At 51.2% G+C, this 5,170-nt stretch overlaps 1 non-coding gene across 1 annotated transcript; it reads left to right on the top strand.

The window, feature by feature from the left end:
* The first annotated feature begins 3,737 nt into the window (after positions 1-3,737).
* On the top strand, positions 3,738-3,844 carry LOC137849045 (U6 spliceosomal RNA). The gene has a single exon (XR_011091648.1). It is a non-coding gene; the product is annotated as a U6 spliceosomal RNA (small nuclear RNA).
* The last annotated feature ends 1,326 nt before the right edge of the window (positions 3,845-5,170 follow it).

Below are 5,170 nucleotides of genomic sequence, written 5' to 3'. Positions count from 1 at the left end.
AGGGTTGCTGTGAAAGAGCGAATACGGAGGGTCCAGTTGCATGTGGGGCTGCGTTAAGGCTCCCCTGGGGAGTCCAGTTGTACCCAAAGCCTTCCTTTGGGAGCACTTTTGGATGGTCCAAGGGGAATCGCAATGCGTTTTATGAGGTCAGCTTTTTCAGTCTTCTCCCATTGCGCCAAGGGCTATATTTAGTGTTGCTCATAAACAGTGAACAAGGAGGGTCCAGTTGCATGTGGGGCTGCGTAAAGGCTCCCCTGGGGAGTTCACTTGTACCCAAAGCCTTCCTTTGGGGGCACTTCTGGATGGGCGAATGGGGCTTGAAACGCTTTTTCTGTGGCCCGAGTTTTCAGTCTTCTGCCATGGTGGCTAGGGGTATATTTAGGGTTGCTTCTAAATAGATGTCCTGGTTTCAGTTAGCACAGAATTAATTTTCTTCCTAGTAGCTGGTGGAATGCTGTGTTTTGGCTTAGGATGAGAAGAGTGCTGATAACACCCCGATGCTTTAATTGTTGCAGAGCAGTGCTTATACTAAGCCAAGGACATCTCAGCCTTTTGCTCTGTCCTGCCAACGGGCAGGCTGGGGGTGCAGTAAGAGCTGGGAGGGGACAGACCCAGGACAGGTGACCCAAACTAGCCAAAGGGGTATTCCATACCATCTGACGTCATGCTAAACAATATATAGGGGTGGCTAGCTGGGGGGAAGGGGCCGGACTGCTCGGGGTTAGGCTGGGCATCAGTCAGCGAGTGGTGAGCAATTGCATTGTGCATCACTTGTTTGTACATACTATTATTACTTTCCTATTATCACCATTGTATTATTATTGTTATTATTTTTATTATTATTTTGTTATTATTATTTTCCTGTCTTATTAAACTGTCTTTATCTCAACTCACGGGCTTCACTTTCCATTTCTCTCCCCCGTCCCAGAGAGGGAGGGGGGAGGGTGAGCGAACGGCTGCGTGGTGTTTAGCTGCCGGCCGGGTTAAACCACGACAGCCTTTTTGGCGCCCAACGTGGGGCCCGAAAGGTTGAGATAACGGCAGATCTGACCAGAGTGTGTTAAACTAAAATTGGTGTAAGGATTAGACCTGCTTAATAGTCACTTGTCATGATGCTGATTGCTTTAATCTCAACTCTGCTGCGCCTGTTTTCCAAATTGAGTATTATAGTACATTATTTTCCGTATTTGCTCTCTGTCGTGTTGTTTATCCTCTCCGGGCCCTGGTTTCAGATCATTATGGTGCTGTGTGTTGTAGCAATGGCTTATGAGACGATGAAATATGTGGTCATGACTCTAACTTGTTATTTGTATTCAGTAACATCGTCGACTCTGTACTTTGGAAACTGTATCTTGGAAACTATTAGCAATTATACCTATTGTTTTTTTCCATTAGGGAGTCAATCTGTGGAGGGGAAAGGGGAGGATATTTTTCCTTACTTGCTTACTCTCCCTTTCTCCTTCACCACCCCTGTACCCTCCTGGGTCACTCTGCCTTCCTCCTTCACCACCCTCTTATCCCCTGAGCTTGTCACAATAGCTCTCCAAGATATTGAATATTTCTGGAATACTCAGAGTACCATAGTCTTGTTGTTCTGCCTCATGAATGCACTTCAGGTTCTGCTTAAAGTTAAACAACTACTTGGGAAGCTCTTCCGGAGATGTGCCCGGAGGCAGGATAGTTGTGGGTGGCAGGGAGTATGGGTGGATATGGGCAGGCATCTAGAGCAGTTGGCACCCCCAGTGTGTTGGAAATTCACCCCTGAACAATGGCAAAATCCTCAAAAACTGGCAGAATGCTTGAAAAAAAGGTGTCATGATTCTGGCAGTTCTAAAGTAACACAAATCATTGTAACGTGCTGGGGCCTGGCTCATGCCTATCGAGCTGCCATTGATACTGCTATCAACTTAGTGACAGACCCTGCGGCCACTCCAAGCCCTGTGACAGATCCAACGGCCACTGTGACCCCTACGGTGGACTCGGCAGCCGCTCCAGATCCGGTTCCTGCAGCCGCTCCAGATCCGGTTCCTGCAGCCGCTCCAGTCCCAGCTCCTGCAGCCGCTCCAGTCCCAGCTCCTGCAGCCGCTCCAGTCCCAGCTCCTGCAGCCGCTCCAGCTCCAGCTCCTGCAGCCGCCCCAGCTCCAGCTCCTGCAACTGCTCCAGCTCCTGCAACTGCTCCAGCTCCAGCTCCTGCAGCCGCTCCAGCTCCAGCTCCTGCAGCCGCTCCAGTCCCAGCTCCTGCAGCCGCTCCAGCTCCAGCTCCTGCAGCCGCTCCAGTTCCAGCTCCTGCAGCCGCTCCAGTCCCAGTTCCTGCAGTCGCTCCAGTTCCAGCTCCGGCCGCTACTCCAGTCCCAGTTCCTGCAACTGCTCCAGTCCCAGCTCCTGAAGCTGCTCCAGTCCCAGCTCCTGCAGCCGCTCCAGCTCCAGCTCCTGCAGCCGCTCCAGCTCCAGCTCCTGCAGCCGCTCCAGCTCCAGCTCCTACTGCTGCTCCAGTCCCAGCTCCTGCAACTGCTCCAGCTCCTGCAGCCGCTCCAGCTCCTGTGGCCGTGTCAGAGAAACGAGCTGTAGCAGTGCAAGTTGACCCTGCAGAGGGTATTCCAATCCCTGTAACGGGGTCAGAGAAACGAGCTGTAGCAGTGCAAGTTGATCCTGCAGAGGGTATTCCAATCCCTGTAACGGGGTCAGAGAAACGAGCTGTAGCAGTGCAAGCTGCCCCTGCAGAGGGTATTCCAACCCCTGTGGCAGACCCTGTAACAAAGTCAGAGAAACGAGCAGTAGCAGTGCAAGCTGCCCCTGTAGAGAAGGTGAAAATATGGTATAGAAATTCAAGTCGTTTAGAACGCAGAGAGTCTTCTGCCAATCCAGGTAAAGCTTCTGCCAAAACTAAGTATAGAGATGACGAAGATGATGACGACGCTGGGCCATCAAGGATTCAGGAGGAGGAAGATGAGGATGCCAAAAGAGCAACAGTAACTACCCGAAGCCTAAACGAGCGCGAGCTACGAGATGTGCGAAAAGATTTTGGTCGCTGTATAGGTGAGCAGCTTGTCACCTGGCTGCTCCGGTGCTGGGACTCTGGAGCCAATTGTGTGGAATTAGACGGCAGGGAAGCCAGACGGTTGGGATCCCTTGCTCGAGACGCCGGCATTGACAAAGCAATTGCAGATGGAGCACGACCCACCAGCCTCTGGAGGCGTCTCCTCTCAGCTGTGAGGGAAAGGTATCCCTTCAAGGAAGATATTCTATGTCTACCAGGCAAGTGGACCACTATGGAGAAGGGAATCCAGTACCTGAGGGAATTAGCCGTACGGGAAGTGATTTATGAGGATCCAGACCAGAGACAAACATCCAAAGATCCAGATGAAGTCAAGTGTACACGACCCATGTGGCGGAAGTTTGTACGGAGTGCACCATCATCATATGCCAGCTCATTGGCAGTAATGGCCTGGAAAGAGGATGAGGAACCCACAGTGGATGAAGCGGCTAAACAACTCCGGCAGTACGAAGAAAGTCTCTCCTCTTCCTTACAGGCCTGCGTCTCAGCTGTGGAGAAACTTTCTGAAAAGTTTCACCAACTTGAAGAGAATCTATTGTCCTCCCCACCTGAACCAACCAGTGCCCACCGACCAAAAGAGAACACTTGGGAGAAACTTTCTGAAAAGGTTCACCAACTTGAAGAGAGATTATTCTCCTCTGCACCTGCACAAAGCAGTGTCTCAGCTGTCAGGGGTAGGCGTGTGCTCGCTTCGGCAGCACATATACTAAAATTGGAACGATACAGAGAAGATTAGCATGGCCCCTGCGCAAGGATGACACGCAAATTCGTGAAGCGTTCCATATTTTTTTTAAAAGGCTGTCGTGGTTTAACCCGGCCGGCAGCTAAACACCACGCAGCCGTTCGCTCACCCTCCCCCCTCCCTCTCTGGGACGGGGGAGAGAAATGGAAAGTGAAGCCCGTGAGTTGAGATAAAGACAGTTTAATAAGACAGGAAAATAATAATAACAAAATAATAATAAAAATAATAACAATAATAATACAATGGTGATAATAGGAAAGTAATAATAGTATGTACAAACAAGTGATGCACAATGCAATTGCTCACCACTCGCTGACCGATGCCCAGCCTAACCCCGAGCAGTCCGGCCCCTTCCCCCCAGCTAGCCACCCCTATATATTGTTTAGCATGACGTCAGATGGTATGGAATACCCCTTTGGCTAGTTTGGGTCACCTGTCCTGGGTCTGTCCCCTCCCAGCTCTTACTGCACCCCCAGCCTGCCCGTTGGCAGGACAGAGCAAAAGGCTGAGATGTCCTTGGCTTAGTATAAGCACTGCTCTGCAACAATTAAAGCATCGGGGTGTTATCAGCACTCTTCTCATCCTAAGCCAAAACACAGCATTCCACCAGCTACTAGGAAGAAAATTAATTCTGTGCTAACTGAAACCAGGACAACAGTGAACAAGGAGGGTCCAGTTGCATGTGGGGCTGCATAAAGGCTCCCCTGGGGAGTTCAGTTGTACCCAAAGCCTTCCTTTGGGGGCACTTCTGGATGGGTGAATGGGGCTTGAAACGCATTTTCTGTGGCCCGAGTTTTCAGTCTTCTGCCATGCTGGCTAGGGTTATATTTAGGCTTGCTGTAAAGAGCGAACACGGAGGGTCCAGTTGCATGTGGGGCTGCGTTAAGGCTCCCCTGGGGAGTTCAGTTGTACCCAAAGCCTTCCTTTGGGGGCACTTTTGGATGGGCGAATGGGGCTCGTAACACATTTTCTGTGGCCCGAGCTTTCAGTCGACTGCCAGGCGAGCCAGGGCTATATTTAGGGTTGCTGTGAAAGACTGAACCCGGAGGGTCCAGTTGCATGTGGGGCTGCATAAAGGCTCCCCTGGGGAGTTCACTTGTACCCAAAGCCTTCCTTTGGGGGCACTTCTAGATGGGTGAATGGGGCTTGAAACGCTTTTTCTGTGGCCCGAGTTTTCAGTTTTCTGCCATGCTGGCTAGGTTTATATTTAGGGTTGCTGTAAAGAGCGAACACGGAGGGTCCAGTTGCATGTGGGGCTGCGTAAAGGCTCCCCTGGGGAGTTCAGATGTACCCAAAGCCTTCCTTTGGGGGCACTTTTGGATGGGCGAATGGGGCTCGTAACACATTTTCTGTGGCCCGAGCTTTCAGTCGAC

This window comes from Anas acuta, unplaced genomic scaffold, assembly GCF_963932015.1.
Source record: "Anas acuta unplaced genomic scaffold, bAnaAcu1.1 SCAFFOLD_143, whole genome shotgun sequence".
Lineage (NCBI taxonomy): Eukaryota > Metazoa > Chordata > Aves > Anseriformes > Anatidae > Anas > Anas acuta.
This window is presented reverse-complemented; position numbering and strand designations above follow the sequence as displayed.